The sequence below is a fragment of the Balearica regulorum genome, chromosome 1, assembly GCF_011004875.1.
Source record: "Balearica regulorum gibbericeps isolate bBalReg1 chromosome 1, bBalReg1.pri, whole genome shotgun sequence".
Taxonomy (NCBI): domain Eukaryota; kingdom Metazoa; phylum Chordata; class Aves; order Gruiformes; family Gruidae; genus Balearica; species Balearica regulorum.
In genome coordinates, this window is record NC_046184.1 from 149,835,529 (window position 1) to 149,861,046 (window position 25,518).

General features: G+C 46.3%; 1 protein-coding gene across 2 annotated transcripts in view; it reads left to right on the plus strand.

Moving 5' to 3' along the window:
• Window positions 1-25,518, plus strand: part of ECRG4 (ECRG4 augurin precursor) — a 59,034-nt gene that overhangs the window by 19,336 nt on the left and 14,180 nt on the right. The window contains exon 1 of one of the 2 annotated variants that reach the window (XM_075739023.1): window positions 20,699-20,959. The exons of the other annotated variant lie outside the window; for it this stretch is intronic. The gene's annotated coding sequence lies outside the window, so the exon portion shown is untranslated. Of the gene's footprint in view, window positions 1-20,698; window positions 20,960-25,518 lie in introns of those variants that run through there. 2 annotated transcript variants of the gene reach the window in all.

Sequence of the window (25,518 nt, forward strand, 5' to 3'; positions counted from 1 at the left end):
ATCTGTAACAATTAAATCGGGACAGCCCTCTAGCATGTATGCAGTTACACCGACGGGACCTGGTATCCACATGTCTAGCAGATAAAGCTGCGCAGATGTGAACAACTCCAAACTGATACAGCCACAAAAGTTTGTACCGTTGTGATGACACTGGCAGTAAATCACAACTCTCTATCCAAAGGTAAATTGCTAAAAAAACCCAAACCAATCCATGTGTCATAATTTAAAAAAGAAAAGACAAGCTTTGTTTCGCTGCATGTTCATCTTTCCAGCTCCTTGAGCCAAAAGCCAAGAGCCAGAGGGATACGTGGATCCACAAGTAGCAGAAGAGGGGAAAGGTAGGGTGAGCTGCGGGAGGAAGAGCTGCCCTTGGCCCAGCACACCAAATCCGTGCCGTGCCCACCGCGGGGCTGTGCCCGCACAGTTTAATCATAGAATCATAGAAGAGTGGCTTGGGTTGGAAGGGACCTCAAAGATCGTCTAGTTCCAACCCCCCTGCCATGGGCTGGGACACCCTCCACTACACCAGGCAGCACAAAAGGAGCAGGGTCTAAGGGAGGGTTTGACGAGGCTGGAGTTGCTGAAGGGTTCTCCAGCTATAGGAGACAAGGAGCCGAGGGGAGGAATGAATGGTGGAGCAGCTGCACGGGCAAAGCAGTTAGCAGCGTATCAGAAAGCTGTAAATCTTCAGCCTTGCGACACATCTGACCATTTCATTTGCTTGCTAGGTCAATGACAGAAGGCTTATTCATCAAACTGTGGTATCCTGAAGTGTGCTGCATTTTAGCAGAAATAACACTTTGGAGCAAGATAAATTATTTATTCCCGATCCTTTCACCACAGCTAGAACACTTTTTCATGTGATCTAAGTGAATTAACAAGTAGACTGTGATCTGATGAAGTAGTGAATTCTGCAGCAGTGCTACAGGACAGAGTTCCCCTGTCCCTGGGGATGGGGCTCTGCCACCAGCTCAGAGCTTGAAAGAAGCAGCTAAGGAAAAAAAAAAAAAAAAAAAAAAAAAAAAAAGAGCATTTTTTTAATGGGTGTTGAAGTGGCGTGAATGCACAGGCTGGGCTGAGGGCTTCAGCTGGTCTTGCCATGGTGTCGTCAAACCTGAGTCAGTGGTCATGCAGAGCAGAGGGAAATAGATGAGGAAGCAGCAGAAATAACAGATTGCCAATAGTTGTTGTGATATATTTTTGTTAACAGTGCTCACAAAAGCTTACGAAAGATCACAACCTGCTCACAGGACAAAATTAAGCTGAGGAACATTTTTTCTAGAATAGAAAAGAGGCTGAGTTTATTGGATTATGTATCCACAATAAGCAGCATACCCATTCTCAGTACAGAAATCAGGTGTATGGCCAGAGGTCCTGTTGTCCTGCTGCATTACAGTTAATTGTTAGGAAGCTTCTGAAGTGTGCTTTCAGCGGGAGGCATGAAGGATAAGCATGACCAACACTCACGCAACAAGCTGAAAATGTGCTTCTAAATGATGGTCCTCTCTGGTCACAGCGTTTGGGGTGGCATTCAGAAAGCCCAAGGAAATCTCCTGAGCCTGGAAAATGGCTGGCTGCACAGAGGTAGATTTTATTCTTCCAGGAGTAAGTGACTGTTGCTTCCCATGGTTTCTCTCAGTGGGGTTTGCATTCGGTGTTGGGGCAGCATCTTGTCACCCTGTTCCCCAGCTCAGGTCCCTTGCAATGCCTGAGCAGGATGCATTGGATAAAATGTGTTTAACAAGCATTTCTCAAAAAGTGCAGCAGGAGGAAGAAGAGGGCCCCCTCCCCTCAGAAAGCACCAGAGTTAATGCAGGATGTGGTAGATACAGGTTAGCTTCCTCCTCTCTCCCTTGGGCTCCCTGGGCGCGTCTGTCACACCTTCCTGTTGAAGCTGCTCCATTTCGCTTCAGTAGTCATTTGGCTAGAGAAAAAAAGAGACAATATGTAAGGCAATTGCAATAATAATGATGATGATGATGATGATGATTTACTGTTGACGGCTGCATGGATCATATCGGGATCAGCCCACTTTTCTGATCAGTTTTTCCTCTTGCACCTCTGAGAGGGCAGGAGATTTGCTGGCCATGCTCACCACAGGTGAGGCAGAAGGACACTGAGGAAGCAAATCTGGATGACCGGTGTCGCAGCCTGCTGTACCTGCAAGACCCTTCCTCTTCCTCTCCATCAGAACCAGGAATGAAGGGTTGCGGCCTGATCAGCTCTGCCTTGGAGAGAACACAGCTGATGCTCAGAAATCAGAGTGAATAATTCCTCTTGCACAAAATTAATTTAAAATGTAGGGAAATGACCAGAAAGAAAGAATATGGAAAGGTGCTGAAAATGATCAGTATTTGCAGATGCAGAATTTGCTCATCAGGAAGGTAAATGGCTGGGGCAAGGCAGAGGCTGCGCTAGGAAAGTCAGTGGTTTTCAAACTTTGCACATCGCAAAGGATTTGTGGAGAGAGCAGACAGGGAAGAACTAGCAGTAGTGACTGGCATATCCCAAAGCAAAATCAAAAGAAACCTTTTCCAAAATCTAAATCTTGATTCCCACTTCCCCTTTGCCCCTGCTCTCGGATCACTAACCATTGGTCGCGGCTACTCCAGGCTTAAAGGGAAAAATGCTGAAGTAGGGTGTCTCTTCTTCCTCCGGGACATTTATTAAACTAATGCCTTTATTATTCAAAATATTTGAACAAGTGGTAGTGCGGTTACCTCCCTCTTTCGGACGTCTGCTGACGGCGGCCGTAACACAGAAGAAGAAAGTGGAGACTTCTGCTCAGCACACCGTTTCTCCTCTCCCCTGTTCCCCCCCGTGAAGTGACCCCTGATGAAGGGCAGGCGGAGGCCCGAGCTTTAGAACAGATTATTTTGTTCACCCTCGGAACTGAAAGCAAACACTGCTGAGTCTCCTTTGATGCCAGCTGACCTGAATCAAAGCTCGCAGACCCCTAGCTGATAATGTTTACCAGATGCAGCAGTGAAGGGTTTCCAATCTAGCTTCTCGCTTGCTAGGCATCCATACTGAAAATTAAGTGCACGGGTAGGAGTTTGGCAGCTGACTGCTGCGACAGAAAGCTTGCAGAAGAGAAAAAGCAAATAGAAAACAAAGCGATGATCTTTCTGCATAGCCCGATACATTCAGGTACCTGACTAATAGCTTGTAATAATCCAGGTAAGTGCAAAGGTTACAGGTTCTGCAGCGCTGGGGTTTGCTTGCAGCTGGATCTGTACTAACATAGTTTGCCGTTTGGGGGAGCGGGGCGAGTCCTTCGCGGCAAATATGTGTTGGCACCAAGGCAGAGCCAAGTGAAAGGAAGGAGCAGCAAAAGAAACGCTACTGTTTTTCCTGACAGAAGCAGAAGAAAATGAAAATTGTCACCTGAGGGACCCTCAGTGGCAGATACAGGCACTGGCAGGGCCTGACGGCGCTGGGGACTCAGATACCTCTGTCATCTGCCGCAGGGAGAGCGAGAGAGATGGTGACAGCTACCCCATCACCACGTGGCGAATAAAACAATGATGCGGTGCAGATATGACTTCATAACCTGCAATCATTGTCTCAGAGGGTCCAGTTCTGCCTGCAGCTCTGTGACGACAAAGCAGAGACCGCCTCGGTGCCGGCGGGGAGGAATGAAGTTGTAGGAGAAAAGCAAAGAAAGGCACACAAATGCCTGACTTCCAGAGGCACAATCTGTTACTCGAGCACTTCAGCTGAGCCTATTGAGGAAAAGGAGAAGGAAGGGGGGAAAATATATGCATTCATATTTCAGAGGCCCAGCTGCCCAAAGCAAAACCCAGACAAAAGGCGCTGTTGTCCCATTGCTGGAAATAGCGGCAAGATCAGGCTTTGGGGGCAGCAGGAGAGACCTAAGCGTCGCATGACGGGACATGTCTGCTTTTGCGAGAGCTGTAGTGCTGTATGTAAAGCTTCATATAAGATACAGAAAAATAATAAACAAAAGAAAAAAAAAATCCAGGACCCACAACTCGCCGTGTGTCCTTGTGCCGTGGAGTTGTGCTCGAACCCTCAGGACACGGCATCTCGCCAGCCAAGCAGTCACATCAATTCTCCCCGGCTCCTGGGAACGCGCCGGCCATCCTGGGGGACCGACCCTCCTTTCAGAAATTGCCTTTAAAAGCAGCAGCGGGCTGGGGGCAGGGAAAGCAGCCAAAAGATGTAACGCTGAGCCGAAATCCTCTGGGCTCCTGCAGCGAGCAGGGGAGCAGTGGGGAGCTGCTCCTGTGAAACAAAGGCTGGCGAGTGCAGCCGGCACAGGGGGGTGCAGCCCCCAGCTTGTCCGGGGTTCAGGGCAGCGGCAGGAGATCTGGCACGGCTGCAAGTCCTGCATCTGCGGAGAAGGGACATAAAACAGGGCTAGATCTGAGTCCGCAAGGATGCTCTTCCATCCCCCCCTCTTCCTCTGGCCTTTTTTGTTGTGTGTGTGTGCCAATTACTGATTAATTGCCCTCCCCAAGAGACCACGTTAGGATAGTTTGACCTGGGCTAAGACCTCTCATCTATCTTTGCTTTTTAAAGAATTGAGGCATAACCACATCGCGTGGCCAGAGGGCTCCATGCTGCCCTTCCTCACCCCAGGCTTTGCTGTCTTTGAAAAACCACCAGCTTGCTCTCAGCTCCAGAAGCCTCTCTGGGTGTGACAGCCAGAAGGCCGAAGAGCACTGCACGGGATGTGCACAGCCCCTCCAGAGGTCGAAGCAGCTGCTGCATGGTAGCTGGTCTCCATCAACTGCCAGACCTGCATCAGCTGCCTTACAGCTGCTGGGGTGCTCCCGTGCCCCCTCAACCCCGTGTATCACTGACATACAGTGGCCGTAGCCTCTTCCCCAGCGCTGGTCCCAGCTAAGTCCCACAGCCTTCTCCCAAAGATGGTTTTCCCTCTGTTATTCTGCAGTCTCTTTGCCTGAGTAGGACCCTGACACTTCAGGATTCAAGCAATAAATGACATATAATTAAAAAGCATACGTGACTTTGTCATTCACGTGCTCTTTGCAAGAAGTGAGTGGCAGAACCCATCTCTCCTCAGCAGGTCTCATCCCCTGTCCCCCAGGAGCCTGCCTTCTCCACTCCCCACCTCACTGCGGAGCTGAAGAAATCTCAGTGTGATGTCCACGCCAACACCCCACGCAGGTCCGAGCTTTTGTTCCTCCCAGCTCCCTCAGTGCATCCTGCTGCAGCCCCCCACATCCCAGATGCAAGCCAAAGGATGGAGTACAAGGGACGCGGTGCAGTCAGTGTGCTGCCCGATCCCCGATGTGCAGGTGAGAGAGAAGGTCGAGGCTCTCCCTGTCTGATCCTGAATCCTGGAGTTTTACTGTAAGAATTTCAGTCTCAAGCTCATTCTAAGCCTGGCTCAAATGCCCCCCCGCCCCTTCCCAGTCTGCCCAGTGCCTTTGGTTCAGTCTCAGACTGGAGTCCAAAGTGAGGCACTGGCTCTCCCAGCCAGGAAACTTGGGTTCGGGGCTCGTGCAGGTTTTAGGTTTGGGCAGCACAGGTGTGCGTGGGTGCACCCGCCTGCCGCCCCCCCCCCCCCCCCCCCCCGCCGAGTGGTGCTGTCGGTGCGGTGCCTCCAGCCTTTCCTCCCCTCCTTGCTCCCAAAGCACCTCGGGTAGGTCACCCCGGCACAGAGCTGCCTCCCAACAACAGGGGTGTTAAACACGACTCTAAATATTGTTTAGCATGTGCTTTGCATGGTGTCTAGTCTTTGCTTCAGAGCAGTGTATAGGAAAAGAACCAGCAAGTCATGTTTTTTTCAAGTCCTTGAAGAGCTATAAACCCGACCGCTCAAAAGTAAACCAAATCGCTGATGAAAGGAAGAGCCATGTGTCATATTGCCACAGGTAAGCAGCCAGGCATCTGCTTTAACAAGGCGTGTTTAAAGGCCCCCAGTGAGCACACCCTTGCTCAAGTTCCTATCAAAAGGAAATTCAGTCCTAGGAGGAATGTTTTTTTTTTTAATCTTGAGAAGTTTTCCAGCCATATGGTGCAAGTCTCAAAAATTCATGTCTGAATCATTTATATTTAATAGGTAAATATCTTCCTTCTGTCTCTCCCTTATTCAGGCTTCCTTAGCGGGACCAGAACAAAATGATAAAAATATTTTTAAAAAAAAACTAGAGAAAGGGCCTCCCTGTCTTGCTCCCTTGGATTTGTGGAAGCTTTTCCTTGAGAAGTCTCCCCAGAAAGGGAAGGCGACTGCGCTTATCCCATCCCGCAGGGTGTCTTGAAGGGAGCACCGCTCCTCACCGCCTCAGTATGCAGCACAGGGCTGCTGGCAAACTTCCCTGCTGAAGCCGGAGAAAGTCTCCCAGAAATGGCATTTATGCAATAATATACTTGTGTTATAAGATATGTGTCCAGCAATGTTCAGTGTGGTTTTCTTTCTGCTGGCTGTGTTGCAGCACCTTTGGAAAATATGTTTCATCACTTCAGCTGTCCTGTTGTTCTCCAAGTTCTCTGCAATCATCTCTTGCAAGCTGGAAATGAAACTGTGCTTTCTATCTCTCCTTTTATCTCATGGAAGCAAATAACACAGACATGTACGTGCCTGGATGGGTGGGGTTGTTTTCAATGTGTCGCCAGTTTGGTTTCTGTATGCTCCGCAAGCAGCACTGTGGCCGTCCTCCTCCTGCTCCTCTAACTGGTCTCTGCCATTTTAGTCCTCCCAGTCGAAAGCAATGGTGGGAAGGTTCAACTTGGTGTACTTAATCTGGGCTGCAGAGTGATATACACAGTGTCCAGTTTCAAGAATCAATAATTGCGTTGTTATCTGCAGCAGATAGATGTGCACAAGCGTATGTAAGCGAGTGGAGGCATCCGACTTCGGAAAAGATTTTTTAACAGGCAACTTGGGCAGTCCTCTTGATTTCTCTCAACATGAGGATTTTCTACTTTACTGGTTTATTTTTGGAAACACAGACTGCAGAAAAAGGAATTGTGTTAATAGAGGCATGCAGTCTCATTTGTGAAAGTAACTTTTCAGAAGTACGAGAGAACGTTGTGCTGTTACATCTATACATGTTTTGCTGACTTGGAAGTTAGTACTGCATTTCAAAGACTAACTCGCTAAGCCTGATTGGTGTCCTTTATCTTTTGATGTTTAAGAAGCTTTTCTTTGCAAAGTCTCTTTTTCTTTCAAGGCACTTCGATGAGTCTTCTCTTGCCCACCTTCAGAACTGCATGCAGCATCCTTCTATTCAAACTGATTTATATCTTATGTATTCTCTTGACTAGAGGCAGATCATAAATTTGCCCTAATTTCACAGCTGGTGTTTTTCTTTCTCCTCTTCTTTCAATTCTCCCATTTTCTGAGACATTTATTTCACCCTAGTACAATAATGTATGTATTGGGCTATGCTCATCCCTCTGGAAGTAAACTATGGTGGTCTACCACTGCAGTAAGGACATTAAATGCATCAACTGGAAGAAGAATCAACTGTTTTCTTGCTGATATTTCATCAAGCATCTGGATTATTTTTTTTTCTCAAACTACTACTACTTACATGTTCAAATGCAAAAAACTGTGTTTAAAAATAAAGTGAAGGGTCAAACTCTGACCTTGTCTTCTGTGGGAACTGCACTGATGTGGTGCTTAAGACGATGTTCTGGTCAGAATTCCACAGCAGAAAGAAGAGCATTTTTATTTTGTTTTGGATTTTTGGGGGGCAGCAATAGCTACAGGGTAAAAGACCCATTTATGTCTTGTTTGAAGGCTTTAAAACAAACCATAGTCTTCAGTGACAGTTCTGGGACTTGTATATCACTTCATTTTTGTATTTCTCTTCTTCTAGATTTTGTCACTAAAGGTGTTTGCAGGAAAAGAGGATTATTACTGTTAAAGAGGTCATCTGCTCCTGCTTCATCTCTCTTTCTCTCCTGGAATCCTTATTTTCTGTTTGTGACATCAAAATTGTTGCTGTGGAAATGTTTATCATCTCAAAAATAGAAGAATGTGACATCATGCAGGAAAATTAACAGCAGGAGCTGAGGAACTTTTAAAGGTGCTCTGATTTTTACTTTTTATTTTCTTAAACTCTGATTTGAACTGTATTTCCCTGAATAAATTAATTTAGCAGGCAATACACCTCCTACCTACCACGTCCCTTGCTAGCATGTATGACTTCCCAGAGCTTTCATGTTTCAATATGAGATGATCAGCAATGGCTCAAGATTTAAACTTTCAGATCAGGATTAATCACAAAAAATGCAACTTGATCCTCAGCCACAGATTCCCTGGCAAAATGCTCCGTTGATTGCGACTCCTGCCAAGTTGGAGTAAAGATTAATTAATTCCATGCTCCTGATGGTCCTCTGTAGGACCCAGGGCACATTGTGTCTTCCCTTGATGCTCAGTTTAACTGTGAGGAATAGGGAAGGTTTGGACAAGACACCTTGTTTGGCGTTTCTCTTCCTTCTTTTTCCCCTGACAGACTCCTTCCTCTGGCGTGGTCCTAGGACATTAGGACCCTTTTTCCTACCGTTCTGTGGTCCTTTGAGGTGGCTGTTGTGTGCTTTATTTCTGTCCCAAAGATCTTAAGTTTGTCACGGATTAATGAAGTGTTTCGTGGCAAAGCAAAGAAGGGGTGTGGATTATATGGTTGCTTGTGACTGCCAAAGACTGAATTTAATGACTCAACAGTCTTCTTCCAGTTGCATTACTGATACTACTTGTTCAGGCTGATCTCGTAGGAGACTCTGGACTATTGCCCTGGAAAATGCTTTACTTGCATTCAGGCCTGGGTTGGGAGTAGGACTCTTGTAATGAGCTCTGAAAGTCACACGTTACCCAGAGGAAGGAGCCAAGGGGAGCAGTCTACTGCCTGAAGTCTGCAGACATTGATTTGAAGCCTTTTGACTTTGAATCCCATACCCTTCTTCTGAATTTGCTTTTTTAGAGGAAGGCTTTCTCATTCTCCCTGCAGCAATGGAGTCTCTTTGCATATCACATTCCTAAACTTGCCTGAGGCCTTTAGATGCTTTAATCATGAAACAATAGTTCAAGAACCAACAGGAAAGACTTTTGGTAGCCACCACAATCCTGCAGACCCAGTCTCCTCCTTATTGGGTGTACTGGTTTGCTGCAGAATTTGGCTGAACTTGTGGGATTACTCCTTCACACCTGTTTTTCTTCTGGGATTTTGGAGGCCTCTGCACAGTTCTTCTTATCTCCAGCTTCTTGCTCCTGCTCATCTGTTTGTCACGTCTGTTCCACCAGGTGGGATCATACAATCTCTCAGACAGTGAATGTGTAGAAGCAACGGGAGTAACATCGTCACTCCACAGACGTTTAACAAATCCACATGGCTGCACTACCGTCCTGGCCTTGAGGATGAGAACTGGAGAGCAAACAACCAGGGTACACGCAGGGGCTGAGGCAGAGGTACCCAAGCGGCTCCTCAAGGTTTCATCGTGTGTTCACATGGCCAAAGGGTCTGAATGCAGCATTAACCATGACAGGCCAAACAGACCTGCCAGAGCACCCTACCAGCATCTCTGTGTGTCCTGGTGGCTTTTCTGAAATGGAGACCACAGGGGAATGTGGTGCAGGCTTCTCAAGGTGGCTCCATTGAGGGTCTAGGGGAGATGGAAAGATCCATGCTGATCCCACCATGATGACCCCTGTTTGTCTTCTGGATTGAGTTATAAGCAAGGAAGCTACTCCCAGCTATCGAGCAAGAGAAGAAAATATAAGGCAAAATGTTGCCACAGCAATTTTAGAGGCCTGCCTTAGAGAAAACTTGATGGAAAAAGCAGTAACAAAATGCACACAGGATAATGGGAAATAGAAGGTTTAGAAAATAACAGTTGTTATGTGGAGATAAGGAGATGTCAGTAGACGTGATTTAACAATGGGAACTTTATCCTCATCTTTTTATTTAATAGAAAAGCTGATTACATTCTCTTTCAGATGAAAAATAAAACAAACAACTGAAAAGGAGGGAATGGTAAATTGTTAGCTGCCTGTTTAAAAACACAGTAGCTGCAGAGTTATTCCAAATATATTTCTTCATCTTGCTCACTAACTCATGAGTCAAGTGGAAAAGCTAATGAATTTCAGACATTCTGAAACGTGCAAGTGCATTTTCCAGCGTCTCCTGTAATCAATCACTCTACGGGGAGAGGATTAATTCATCAAAATTAGAAATTCTTGATAGGGCTGTTTCACAGTTCCTCTACAATTAGAGAGGAAAACACAACAATGAATTAAACAAAAAGGAGAATTTCTCCCAAAAGATGGCTCCCCAGCCGAATAAGATTGAACTTATCATGATAATGGATTTATTTTGTCCTTGGTGAGGAAGTTGGTGAGCTCAGAAGCAAACCATACCTAGACACCTGTGAGCTCTTGATCTAGAGCATTGCTAAATTATCGGTGCCAAGTCTCAGCACTTCCTCCTAAGCCGTTCAGCCACACTTTGAAGCACTAGCTTAATTTTAAACTTGTTGGCTCACTGATTAACTGCTGAGGTGCAGTTTCACTGAACACGTGGCCGCAGGTGTTGGACATCTGACTCCCTCTGCAGGTTGGTGTCACCCTCAGGAGGTGATGGTGGTGCTGGTGCCCACAGCAGCCCCTGCCAGGAGACGTGACTTTTCTCCTCTGCCCTGGCGGAGTGGAAGCCACCAGGCCTGAGGCCACTGAGGATGGCTGTGGGACTTCGACATTTCACAAACTCCAGCAGCCATTAGGTGCACATTCACTTGTAAAACCTGATGTCTTCATGTACGCTTTTCTGGAGCTCAGCACGATGGAACCCCAAGTTTGGGGCTTTTGAGTGCTACTGCAATGCAAATATTAGATAATAACTCATAAAAGTAAAAATAGGAAAATAAAATAAACAAAAGCTTAGTTCAAACTCTGTTGAAATCAGTGAGGCCTTTCTTTTGAGCCCATTAGGACTTTGATTTGGCTCTTGGGAAAAATTATTCTTTCCTATGAAAGAAAACCTCAAAGTGTGTTTGTTGTTCCTGTTTTCAGGTATGGGACTCTGCCACGTTTTCTCTGCATAATGAAGAATTATAGACTTATTTCTAATCCATTAACAGCAAGGAGTGAAGAACAGATCCTACACACTAGGCGTTATCTTAGAGATAATAAAACCCAGATGACATTTCAGGAAGACTTTTGAAATCCTTTTTCCTTAGATGAGCTATCATCTGCTCTCTAAGCAAAATTGTTGTGGTTATTTTTTTCCCCCTGGTTTTCATTAACACAACCATTTGCATAAAAAACAAGACTCTTGTTTCTGAAAAGTTCATATTCTCCTGCTGCTTGTCCCCCCCAAAGTTTTCATTCTCTGTTAGCAACCTGATAAATCACTTCCGCTAAACTCAATTATGGTATCACCAACACGGTTTTATCGCTTTGGGTGATAAGGAATAAGCAGCAAGCACAGACACAAAACCTGCAGGAATACAGATTATGTTTCTATGTCATTTGCTCCATTAACAGCTTGTATGGCATGTTTGAAAAAAAGGAACAAAAAGATGACATGATAGAAAGAGATTATATTCTTTACGTACTTCAGATGCTTACAGCTGAGGTAACGCATCAATTATGAGCCTCAGGTAGGGCCTTCTGAGACCAGTGGAAGGGCTTTCATCATCTTCAGTGAGTTTCAGATAGGACTACGCATTTGGAGTGAAGCAGAGTACCACTATGTAATCAACACTGACAAAAATTGGCAAGAAAAAGAAATGCAAGTGAGAAAAGAAAAAAGGCTGCAGGCATTTTTGCTGACTTGGATATGAAGGTTCACAGCAGATTCCACTGAAGCCGAAATAGATCCATATCTAAATGGAAATAAGGAAACCACTACATCTGAATGAGATTTTGCTGATCCTGTCTAATTAACCTGGTAAATGTTCAGGTACTTTAGTAATTAAACTTTAACTTTAGAGGTTAAATTGCTTCTAAATAAGCTGCTGGGATTTACCTATGGCATGGAGATCAACAGTCTTGCCTTCTGCACTATAAAAGTGTGGAGCATCATTATGACAACTAGCATTATCGTCCAAGCCACCACCAGAAAGAGATTCGAAGAAGAGGAGACCCATATTTAACTATAGCCAAGAAGACCTGTGGGGAAAAAAATTCAAGAATTTTAACCAGCAAAATTTCATCTAATATTTAAATCATTAACTGTTACAATCAACATGTGCTGTAAAACAGAATATATTGTGGGAAAGTTAGTGGACGAATCTATGGTGATAATGAGAGGTTACTGAGAAAGAATAATGTCTGGTTAATAATCACCATCCAAAACATGTTTAAGTATTTCTAAAATAGAGGCAAATTACAGCTTGGAAAAAATAAAGAGTACCTGTAAGACAGGAGAGTCTGTCTCTAGAAGGCTGTGAGAGTGGCTATGAATAACTTCATCGACATGACTTCCCAGGGCAATACTGCACAAGAAGAGGGGCATCAAGCAGAAGCAGGCACACGGCCATGCCTCTATACAGCATGGGCAAGACCACTTCTAGAGTGAGATTCCCAGTTCTGGGGTCCTGAGGATGAGGAAATACTGGTGAGACTCCACAGGAGGACATTCAGGGTGACCCTCAGCCTGGAGACCAAGCCTTCCCAGGTGTGACTTCAGGTAGACAGACTGGCTTTCTTACCGAGGAGGAAGCTGAGCAGTGACTTACCTTCTGATGCACAGAAAAATCTCTCTGATAAGGGAATGGTGGGGTGGTATAATGTTGCAGACAAGGGGATAACAAGATCTGGTGGGTAGAAACTGAAGTCAAATGAATTCAACCTTGACACAAGATGTAATTTCCTATTGCTAAAGTTAATGGGATGTTGGAGTGCCTGAACAGGAGAGGAAGAGGGCTCCATCCATGACTACACTAGGCAGCTCTATCAGGTTATGATAACACATGCCCTTTACAAAATGCTGCTCTATTAAAATCAGTTTCCCATAATCTGTACAAAGTCATGGAGGGATGAGTAGACAAGAGGGAGCAAGCCACAAGGGATCAGGTGCAGAGGGGAAACTGGGACAGAGGAGCTTCTGGTGTGGACACATGCGTATTTGCACTGCTGTTTATGGCTGTACAGATGAAAATATGATGATTCCCCTGTTTGTTGTCTCCTCGCTCCATGGACCATTCTGTGGCTGGGTAGTGCTAGCATGTGCTGCTAAAGCCATTAGTGCAACGAACCTCCCTGCTTGCAGGCTCTCTGCAGTTACCCGAGGGGCTCTGGAGGGATATTCTTGTCCTGTCAATGTATGACTACTAGATATGTATTTCAGACAGAGGCAGAAAGAAGAAATGTAACTCCAACTGGGCACAATAAATCTGAACAGGGCAGATCACAGCACACCAAGGGAGTCATTTGGTGCTGGGAGATGGTATCGAGACCTCTTTTACATTTCGTTTAGCCCATTACCAGAATTGGAATTAGATTAGAAGAAACCTTTGGGTAACATCTGCTGTTGTCCACCATGCTGAGCATAGACCACCTGCTATTGTGGTGTCCCACAGGCCCTGGGATGTACCACCTCCTGCTGCCCACCCCTGCCTGGCAGCAGGGCAGCCTCCTCGGCTGCTGGAGCCCAGGATTTGCTCGTGTCTCCAAAGAGGAGGTGCCCAAAGCGATGCTGTGCCCTGGAGGGGGTCAGTGTGGGCTTCCTCTCCTTCAGCTGCCTGAATGCTGAGCAGAAATGAAAAGCTGTTGGTAGAGGACTGAGCTCCTCCGTTTTCCTGCTGAGCCTGGCTGCAGCCCTTTAATTAGGGGAAGTTAATTAAATTTGACAGAGGAAAAGAGGCTGTCAAGTAGTATGGGAGAAATTCTTTTTGATTCAGCAGAAAACATTTTAACCTGAGGTGTCCTGTAGGCAGCAGGCGCGGATAGGAAGCCGGCATGTCTGTGAGCAGGAGGTGTTGTCTTTTCAGCAACATTTCCCCTTTGCTGGGGACGTGTCCTATTTGGACAGTGGCCTAAAGACATGAGATGAAAGGCTGCCGAGGCTGAGGTTGCGTATCAGCCAGCAGCATCCCACCTTCCTGCTGCATCAGAGGGGCAGCAGCAGCCAGCGGGGTGGGGGCTGCCGGGGCACGTTTGGGCTGGTGTTGGACCTGAAGAAGGCTTAGGATGTGCAAAATCTCTTGACTTATTTGCTTATCAAAGCATTTAGGCTGAGCTTTCCAGAAGAAGCTGGCACGGGCTGAGGGCAGCCCAGCCCCACTGACATCCAGGAGGAACCCCCAGGCTCCTTAGTTCCTGGACCTCTTTGAAAATCCCAAACTTCCTCTCCCCCCCTGCCCCTGGGGGGCTGGGACCAGCTCAGGGTGCTTGCGTGTGACTTACTTCATAGCGTAGTTAAATAATCATGATACGGCAGAACTTAAACTTGTTACACTCCAACAACTAGCATAACATGGTGTCTGAAGAGCTGGCGATCGCAAATGGTTAACTAAGAAGTGTTTACAGTGCCTCATGATAGTTGCTGGCACTAAGACAAGGGCAGTAAAAAGTGGATTAGATGAAGATAAATGTGAGACACAGGCAGAAACAAGTACTCCAGCAGATGTGTGTGGAAATTAATGGGGTGGTGATAATAACAAATTCTGATTCGCCACACAGTAAATGTGTCTCTTGATAATCGCTTTCCAGTAGGATACCAACCGGCCATGCAGGAGACAGAAACCTAAATGGGGTGACATCTCTGCATTGGATAGACACTGAATAGCTCGAAAAAGATAGCTCGAAAAGTTGAGTTTGCTTTGTCCCCTGCAGTGTGTTCCTCTCAAAATTTTATTTTCTGGAACTCGTGTCTTGACAAATAGATCCGCAGGGCTACCAGGGAAAGATATCTCCCAACTTGAGCATAAGGCTGGTGGTCAGAAGATCTTGGTCACGTTCCAACTTCTGCCGCAGATATCCTGTCTGATGCGGGGTGGAGGGTCACTACCGACCCCACATGTCTGCTCATCTACCCAGCTGGGATGTGAAAGCTCCCACACAGCACAATACTTTGCCAGATGTGTTGTTGAACTTCATGTGTTTATGTTTGTGAAGAGAACATAGGATGAAAGGCATTACAGAAATGCAAGATATGATTTGTTATGATTTAAAAGCCATTCTGTTTCAGCAGTGCTACTTTAAAATATTTGCACCCTGCAGGCATTTCCAGATAAGGACTCAAGCCCAGCTTTTCTTTTCCGGTCCCATTTTTTAAAGAAACAGAGACAAGTCCAAACCTTTTGGAAACGGGTCTTTGAGCTTGCCCGCTGCAGCCTGTGCGACCGCAGGGACCAGGCTGTGGCTCCGCAGACATGGAGGCACAAAGAGCAATCCCTGCGCTCACCTCTCTCCCCGTACCTACGGACGCGCTTCGTCCCCCGGCTTCATCCCGCACATCCATCCTTGCAGAGGCGTGCAACGAAGGAAGGTAGCGCAAACCCGGCCAGGGCTTCAGCTGCGTCCTTTCCCTGGTGCCTGGGAGGAACCAGGAGAGAGGGAGCAAGTGGTAGGGCAAGATTGGGGGTTTGTGGTTCTCATGGTAGAAGCATAAGCTGCTGTGCAGTGTCAGGGTGTAGATCTGCAATGCAATTTCCTTGGCAGGGAGATCACTCAGAAGAGTCCCATTTCTCCATCCTCTACGTCGCAGTTTGCTGCTGCTGCCTGAATTGTGCGGCTAAAACTGTGCGGCAGCTCTGTGCACCCAGGTCTTGGGGAGCTCCAGCTTAACAATAGGAAATGGAGGTTTTTCTTTGCTTGCTTTGCTTTGAGAAAGGGTTGGGTTTTTTTCCAGCTGGGGTCATTTTGGTGAAGCTGTTCACAGAGCAGTGCTGTAAACACATTTCTCAGCAGAATGGAGGTTGGGGAGATGAAATTCAGCTTGCAAAGGACCGGACCGGCCAAGCCAGGACTGCCCTGGTGCCAAAGTTGCCAACGTGCATGGAGCTCAGGCTGTAGCAGGGGAGGGAGAGGAGAAGGAGGGGGAGGATGGGAAGCCCTGAGGCTGGTGTCACCACTGGGGTAACTCTAAGAAGGACCCACCTCATCACTGGTACTTGGCATTTCTGCCCATGTGCCTGGAGTAAGGCTGGGTGAGGGTGAGAATAAATCCTGTGGGACCTCTCTGAGCACCTGTTAAAATCCAGTAATTTGAAAAAGTAAGGGGTACTAAAGACAAAGAAAATGGAATTTATAGATTTCTGTGTCGCATCCTAACATAAATATGACATGTTCCACTCCCGGAGAAGGCAGCAGGCACCTCACTGCTCAAAGGATGGTTTTCCCTGCTGAACGCTCTGGCTGCGTGTGACGGTGCTGCTCAGACACTCTGTCCCCTGGCCCCTCTTTCCCATGGCCTCCCCATGTTCAGCTACATCAGTCCTGAGCTCTCTCACCTCAGGCTCAGGCAGTGAGGGCTCAGCAGCTGAGCACAGTGGTGAAAGCCCCCAAAAGCAGCGAGCGGGGACCTGCCAGCTCCAAACTAGCCACTGTTTAGCCCAACCAAAAGCATCTAATTTTCTCAGTCACCACTTCTTGCGCACATGACCTGTTAAAAGGATTAAATTAAAAGAATTCCCAGAGCTAATCTAGTGATGATATTATGAGAGACAGGAGCTCAAGCGTATCCCAGAGGTGGCTGATCAGGTTTCCTAGGATGTATTATTTATGGGGCCATCCGCTTTAGACAAGTATTGAAGTCTGAAGGGGAGGAGGATTTTGATGGAATTCTCTCATTTAACTGGGTCGGGGGGTGGGGAGGGTGTTGTGGGCTTTTTCTCCCCCCCAGAAAAAATGCCACTGTAGTTATTTATGGAATAAAGCTGGCAGCAGGGTACCTGTGTGCCGATGCCTTCAACAAAACACTGCTCAGCTCTGAGAGCTCGCGCGTGTCCTCACAGAAGGGGCCATTCATAGCGTGGTCCATTAGCGTAGGGGAGAGAGGTATAAATGTGTTCCAGTCTGAGTTACTGGTACTGTGAAATACAGCCGTGTAAACAGAGCTGTGGCTGGAATGTGAGGAAGCAGGAGGAGCAGCCAAAAGAGGCAGAGTCCGTAGAAGAACAGGAAGAATTTCCCCAAAATAGCTAGTTTAGTTACTGTATAGCTCAGCAACTGCAGGATTTGTTTACTGCTATTACAGGCAACATGAAGCAGAATCACAAATGTAAAAAAAGAAACTGTCTCTCTTTCTGATTTGGGCTGACGTGCTATTTAAATAATATGGGTCAAGAAATCTGAAATAAAATATCTTCATGAACAGGATTTGCATTCTTTCCCGTCTTGTCCATCTCCCCTGGTGCTAAAAGCAGCCACCTTCTGCTGCCATTTCCCCATCACAGTCGCATCATTTCTAAACATTTAAGCTTCCTCGGGCTAATGTCTAAGCTTTTCTTAGTGATCAGCAATGAAATTCCTAATTTCTTTCAAAGCTTTGGTTGTGAAGGTTCTGCTAAACCTTTACGTAGAAATTTGCTGGAAGCTACCTGTCAGTTTGCTGCCCATTTTCCAGTAATTCAGACTAATGACTCATCAACCCCCATTCCTTCCCCCCCCCGCTTTGCATCTGTCTAGGAGTAGCTTTCTGCTCCAGTTACTGATTTAATAACACAAAGCTATCTACCGAGGCAAAATTCTCACCCAGTCTTACTTGGTTTGTCTCATGACTGTTTTCATAATCCTTATTTTGTTAGTTATTAAAAAAACCCCCAAAACTAGGCAACTAGTTGTAGATTTGTACCTCTGAATTGAGGTATTGCTTAAGAGCTGTTCTCCTGGATGCTGGACCGACGCAGGAAAGTCTCTACGCAGGGAATTAGGTTTCTGTCTGATACGTGACTTGTGATAATGATCCATGTGCCAAATGTTCAGGCAGGGAAACGCAGCCCGTGGAAGGCGCCTGGCTCGGGCCGTACGCCGGGATGGCTCTCACTCGTGAGCTTCGCTGCGGTGTCTTTGCAACGTAGCTGCCCCTGCAAGTCGCCCACTGCCCCCCTGGCCATGGCACCCCCAGGCACCATCAGGCTCTTCTGGCTGGGGGAGAGTGCCGGGGGACACGATGGCCAGGAGAAGGGAGCAGCGAAGCCCCCCTAGGAGTGGCCTTCAGGCACATCAGTACAACTAGTTATCCGTAAGGACCTACGGCACAGGGCTGGGTGCCCTCAGCATCCCCTGCGCTGTGGTGCCCGGGCAGTTAGGGTCAGGGCACTACGAGTTGGGTGCGTGCGGTGGAGGAGAGTCGTATGAAGCTGTGGGGCCACACTGGAGCACCTCTGTGCACGCTGCTGTAAGGCGCCACGAGAGCGAGCCCTTCGCACGTGCTTCAGTCTCTAAAGACCCAGCAAGTGCATGCAGTGCAGAGCAGACACAAACCGGTGTGAAGATTAGCGCTTGGGAACATGCACTATCTTTTTGCTGAAAAGGTCGGAGTTAGCAATACGATAAAAAGCAACCAAGCCACTGCAGTCCTTTTTTGTTCCCATTGCTGTAAGGCTGATATCAGTGGCAGATCTGTCTCTCCTCCTCCCAGCCCAAAAGCCTCCTGAGGACTGGATTTCCCTCCCAAAACTGCTCTGGTTGGCAGCCTTTCACCTACTGCACGGAAATGACTCACAAGGGACAAGACCTTCGAGCAGGACAGAGGGCCAGGGACTGTACAGCCCTTGCAGGACAAAACACTGGAGAGGCTGGCCTCAAGTGGCCTTTGAGCAGATATCTCTGCAGAGGCTTCTTCGTTCTCCTGCAAACCAGGCAGCAGAGCCATGAGAGCTTCTTAAGGAATACTAATCAGCAGGAAGCATGGTGCTTCCATATGTGTCTGTATAGCCCTTATCACAAAGTGTCTGGCTGCTGCCACCCCCCAATTAAATCAGGGATGACTCCTGTCTGATTTCACTGTCATTAGCCACCGCAGCTACACTGCAATGCTTCCCAAGTCGCCTCTTTTGCTCAGGATAATGTTCTGCCAGGCAGCTGGAACAATCTCACCCCTCGCTGCTGTTCAACAGAGAGCCCCATCGCTTGAGGTCAGCTGCCCGTTTCCACGTCCTCCCTGGTCCCATGTCATACGCTTGTTGGGCTGATCGCTGTGCTTGGCTCGCGAAGCCAGCTAGGAGAGCAGCCCGCCTCCGTTGTTAGTGTGGTAGTCTTCTGCCGGCTTAGTGAGCTAAACTGGCTGGGTGAAGAGATGCGCTGCTGGAGCCAAGGTGGCGTAAGCAATGAGAGCAGCTCCTGGAGGGGATGAAAGGAGAAGAGAGGGTGTTCATGGTGCTGAGCCATCAGGGTGGCTCAATCTCATCTAACTTGGTCTTCATCCCTGCCTGGTGCCCTCCTGTCTGCTGTGTTGCAGGTCGTTCAGTCAGTGACAGGGTGGATCAGGATGATCAGGTGAGGTGATGGGGAGGTTGTTTCTCTTTTTCCTTGGAGTACTCGCAGCCAAAGCCACTTGCCTGATCTGGATCACTGCATGGCTGTATGAAGAGCTGTGTGGGCAGACACCACAGTGTGGGAAGAAGCAGGGCAGGAATTGCTTAACTCAGCTCTGCTGTTAAAAAATGTTCACTCCACTGGAGCCTCAGGGACCAGACTTGAACCTAAATTTTAGTTTTCTAAGAGGGCAGATCGCTTCAAGTGAGCACTGACGTTTCCTGTGGTGTCACTAAAGAAAAAAAAAAAAAGCTTTTGGAAGTTTCCAGGTCCTGTTCCTTTAGGAATGCCTGCACTAGGTGGATTGGGTTTTGCACAGCAAACAGCAAGCCGCAGTAGTGGTATAGCAGTATTTTTGAGGTCTGCATGATCTTGTTGCTTCGAAGTGGTGGCAGTAAATACAGCCTCGCTTCTCAGTACTCCTACATCAATGTGGGTGTGTGGCTGGTTGCTTTTAGGTGAGCCCTGCATGGAGAATGTTATGGACTGCATGCAGCTGCTTCACCACTATATGTCCAGATACGTGCCATGGCCACAAATATTCACCCATATGTGGCCAGGCATCCCGAGGTATGATCCAATGGGTACATACATACATATGTATCTTGTCTTAGCTGTTCCGGCACTAAAAATACATAATGTGCCTCCCAAATATAGCTGTAACTACATCAAAAGTTTCTTTAAACCGATTGTGATTTCTTTAGGCCATTTGCAACGTTACTGGGATGTCCCATTGCAAACCAGACCTTTTCAGTACGCAGCTGCCACGCTCGTTGTCTGTCCCTGAGTAGTTACAGATTCAGAGAAATTATTTTGATATTACTGATGACCATTCTGCTTATTCCTCCTGGATTATCCATAAGAAGAGGTAAAACCCACTGTGTCTGGAGTAAAACATAGTTTTGCTGCTCCAGCCTTGCGAGGTTTTGAGCACGGCTGGCATTTACCAGGAGTACGGGTCTTCAGAAGATGGAGCCTTATTTCCTGGAGTAAGGTGAGCCTGCAGGTCATGCCTTCTCCCTCTGGCCCTGCTGCTGAGCCTAGGTGTGCCGTCCCTCCACGCACCTCCTGCATGCTGGGTCTCAGCTCTGCTGCACCAGTGGATACTGGCTCCCAGCACCTGCAAGAAATTAAAGAGCACTGAAATAGTCCCGGGTGCGGGTCACTCATCGTACAACCGACACAAAAGCCCAAATTCCTTTCACATGAGAACATGGGTACATCTGCTTGCAATCATCTTTCTCCAGGCAGTCGGCCTGATGAAGCAGAAATGTGATTCTCCACACTTGGTCCGGGGAGCGCTCGGCAGACGCCTGCAGCCGCAGGGCTGGGATTTGGGAGAGGCAGAATAAACGCGCCTTTCACGCCCGGCATCCCCGGCAGTCCCGTGGCTCCTGCGCTCACAGCCGTGGTCGCTTCTTGCCCTGCTTGCAGGAGGCAAGGCATGCTGAAATAAAGAGAAACTTGTTCTGTGGCAGGAAAGGTCATTTCTTCTGGCCAGGCATTTGGGAAGGAGACAGGAAGCGTATTATTTTAAAGGTAAACTGATAAAATATTTGTTTTCTGGAGGAAGGGGAGGAATGTCAAAAAACATGTCAGCGTTCTTTAGAAAAAATATTGTGCTGTCTTACTCCTGCCCTGACAATAACTGCGGGGTGTTGTAAAGAAATGTTTTAGCCTTCAGCAGTCTGTAGCCTCATGCAGGGTGTTTTCCTTGCTGGAAGGATGCTCTTTGTCCGTCTGCACGCGCGCGCGCGTGTGTGTGTGCATGGGGGTATGAATGCACACTCTGTAGCGGAGGAAATGGCTAAAAATATTAAGAGCAAAGGACAGTGACTCGACACAGAGGAATATTAGCAGAGTCTCCGGTAATGCTGTTGTTTGTTTCTTAATATTTTCTTTATTGCAGCCGACCAGTGAGGAAACAACTAAAAAAATCATTACTTTAATGAAAGCTGCAGTTCATAGCACAGATGCGTTATGGTTTATGTACTTTTGTAGATTCATCAGATTATATTTCAAAACTTGTCTTTCATGCTGCTACACAAGAGGGATGGAAAATTAATTTATAGGTGCAATTACGAATGCCATGTTTGGGGAATAAAGGGAAAGTATTTTTAACGAAAGCAAGCGTGACGATTCAGTAGCTCAGCCTCACTGTGACTCTTGAAAGCAAGGTGAAGGCAGTGGCCGCAGTGTACTTCTAATCCTCCGATCTGATCACCAGTTAATATGTTTGTAAAGGCTGGGTTGCACCCCCCTCCAAGACTGGTTTTCACCAGCTCGTAGTCCAGATAACCCGAGGACTTAAGCCAGATCTGCAGAAGACGACGCACTTTGCCAGCACAGCGATGCGGTTGTAGCGGCAGTGCCCCCGGGGCACGCGTGTCCCAGCCCAGCCGCAGCGTCCCTCTGGTTGGACTTGACTTACCAAAATGATCAGAAGTGACAGTTCACCCCGTCCCTGACTAACGCAGCTGGGCAGGAAAATGCTGTGCTGGTGGGCAGGGCAAGGCAGCCTGCTTTGTGTTTGCTGTTTGCTGGTTAAATCAGGCACGAACTTCTAAATTCTTTGAACTGAACTCTTACCAAGACCTGCCAAAGTCATCTTTTAGGCCAAGCTCTATTCCTGGCCTCAAACAAATGCCTAATGGAGAGGAGAGCTCACCTGGATAAGTCTGGCACGGGACAATTTAGAAATCTAGCTGTCTTTTAGCCAATTCTTAATATAAGAGTAGAATGGAAGAACATTGCCTGTCCCTTAACAAGTGCAAGAGACAGTGATGGATAGACGCTGTTTTAAAAAAACGTGGCATGCAGGGGTCCGTTCACTTGCATGCATATTTGAACATTGCAGTTTATTCATCTGCATTCACACAGCCACGCAGAACTTGAAGCTAACGGTAGGATGACCTACGCTAGTTAGTGCATGAAGATTCAAGGGAAACATCTATCATTAAAAAACAATAGGAAAACCCCATTTATTTAGCACAGGCTGAAATATAGAAATGTTTGCATGCTGTGTTTGGCTTGACTTACTATAGGCAAGACTTACTGATGTACAGAAGGGTGGTCTGAAAGAAACTGTGCGGAGTCTGATATTTTCTGGGGCTTCTCTCCTGAATGTTCATTTGGATGTTGCAACACACTGACACTCTGTAAGAAATCCATTTGGGTATCGTTTAGAGGTCTCATACTCAGTGCCTTTTGTTTCATATGGCTTCATTCCCTGTGAATATTAATGTAGATATATGGAGATGAGAAGCTCTCCAATGATAGACACAGATGGGATGCCTTTAAGGCTGTGTCAACGGCATCTGAAAATACTGATTTTTTAAAATTTTTTTTTTTTGTGGTTTCTGAGAAAAGATGCTGAAGCCTTTGGAACTGAAGAGTTAACAGAGCATGGATGAAACCTGGATTTTCAGTTATAGGAAGGACAAGCCCTCATGTCAGGCCATCCCCATGGCAGTCAGCCAGTCTGATGGCTAGGTGTCAATGCGTCGACAGGAAAATGCATGTCTTTTTGTTACTCTGCTTTGTGACGGCTGTGCTGGTAGACAATATTCTGACCACTGGCCACGCAGCTTTCATCCTCAGCAGGAGGCACAAGCACAAGTCTTTTACTTCTGGGAGTAAATGTAATTTGTCAAGGCCTTACAGAATCGGGTCCTGCTCTCGCCCCTTGGTCTTTCCTATCTGTTACTCCAGCACCCTTTGCCTGCCCTGCTGCTTACCTGCAGCCCCTCTGCTCCTCGTAGTGCTGTCATCAGCTGTCATCCTTTTCCAGGTATTGCCTGAAGCCACTGCTGTGCAATTGATGGGAAAACGGTAACGGTTGGGTTGAAGGAAAGTTGGCTTCGGCTGACATTTTTGTACAAATTTGGAGCAGTCAATTTAACAGGGGATTTGTAAATGTACAAACTTTGCGCTACCACCTGTCTTTTCCTTCCTTTCACATCTGAGAGAGATGCATTGATTTTAAGGCTAGAAGGCATCACTCTGGGCTGACCACCTGCACAATTCAGATCCTCTGACATCCCTGTATAAACTTATGTTTCAGGATCAGGAAGAGTACTTGTGACAGAAACTGCCCTTTAGCAAGAAAAACAAATCTCTCCTTGATTAAGAAAGATCCACATAGTTCAAGACAATCCTTCCAAAGTTGTTGCGGTGTTGTCCAAGAAAAATGTCTTATACCTTCCACGTACTTGTAAATGCCCATCTGATATTTTTCCTCAGGAGTTAGACTCTGAGCCCATTACACATCCAATTAGGTTACAAGCACTCCAGAAGTGAGGCTGCTTTGCTATCTGCACATGCATCGCCTGTGCACAGAATTCAAATATTAGTGAACAAAATATACATGTTTCATAACTGTAATTGTTCTTGTCACAAAGTCAGCCTCAGATCATTTTGGATAATTTATTCCTGAAGCTGCTCACATTACCTGGGAAGAGAAAAGGCAGATACATTTTCCAATATACTGCTATGCAAAGAATGTGCTTAGATCTTTGAATAGTCCTGGTTTGTATTGTTTATTTACACATAAGAGTTTAGTTCTCTGTGTGCAACTTTTTATTTTTAAATGAAAATATGTGATGTTTAAGTGGAAACCAGACATGAATATGGGAGAAAAACCTCTGATGAAATAAAAGGAGGTGGAATTTGTCCATAATGAAACCAAAATGAAGGTATTTTGTCAGCCTTTGTTTTATCATGTTTCTTTTTCAGCCTAGCCTGGAGTTGGCTGTGTGCTTGCAGGGAAATCAATCTGTGCCTTGAGCAGCAGGATCTCTCCTTGGCTAGGGGAGACTGATTGATTGTTTCACATATTGAGACTGTAGGTTTGATGGGAACTGTATAGGAATGGTGAAAGTAGTGGAGATTTGAAGGTTTTGGCTTCTTTACAAAAATATATACCTTACAACATATGCTCCTTTTTTTCAAATAAAACATCCTCTCTCCACTATGTATTTCTCTCTTCTTTCTGTTGTGTATTTCACTTTTCTTTCTTCTGTGTATTATTTCATTCCTTCCTCTCTAAACATTTCAGTATAGCTTGTTTTAAGTACAAAATAAATTAATAAGTCATGTAAGATTAGTACTATGGAAAAGCTTTTCTGTAGGCATATTTAGTGGCTTTGTAACGATTCAGTGATTTGGTTATATTGTTGTGGGGTTTTTTTTTAGTTTAACACTATTTCTCATGAAATGGCCACTCCAAACCCTATGACAAAAAATTTCATATGAAATACTCAAGGGTAAAAAGTGTTGACTTTACTAAACTCCAGGTCAAGTGTTGCATTTGAACCAACAGGACCAGGATTATTCTTGTCCAGGTGCCTAGAATTTGCTCAGCGGTGGGCCAGGCTAGGTCTCTGAAAAATGTGCTCCCACATTGGGTACTGTGTGCTTCAAAAAAAGTATGACTGATCTGTACTCCCACAGTTTTCCATTCATTGGAAAAAAAAAAAAAAAAAAGCAGCAAGCCTCCAATCTGCTCTTATCTCATCCCTGCTGCCCAGGGAAGTGGTTGAGTCACCATCCCTGTGGGTATTTATAAGACACGTAGATGTGGTGCTTAGCGACATGGTTTAGTGGTGGACTTGACCGTGCTAGGTTAATGGTTGGACTTGATGGTCTTAAGGGTCTTTTCCAACCTAAATGATTCTGTGATTCGATGATCTTACCATCTCTGATTAACAAGTGATTACCAACAGCAAAGTTATATTGCACGTTGCACGCTGTTCCTGCATCTACATTAACTGACATGAAAAATAAAAGCTTAAATGGCCATTTAAAAAAAGATGTTCCTAACCCAGTTATTACTTGAGTGAAAATAAATAATCTAATACCACTGTGTGGCCTTTCATGATCTATCATATGCTAATTACTGTGCTCATGCCATTTCTGTAAGGTACAAGAAGTCCTCAAAGGTTTGTCTGTATTACTCACTCCTGTATGGCTAAACACTAACCTGGACACACATGGGAGAGAAAGAGGTCAGTGTCACTAGAGCATCACTGTGCAATTACCCTGGTCACATCCTCTCCAGCTCCAAATAACATTCAGCTAATATGTATTAAACTTACAGC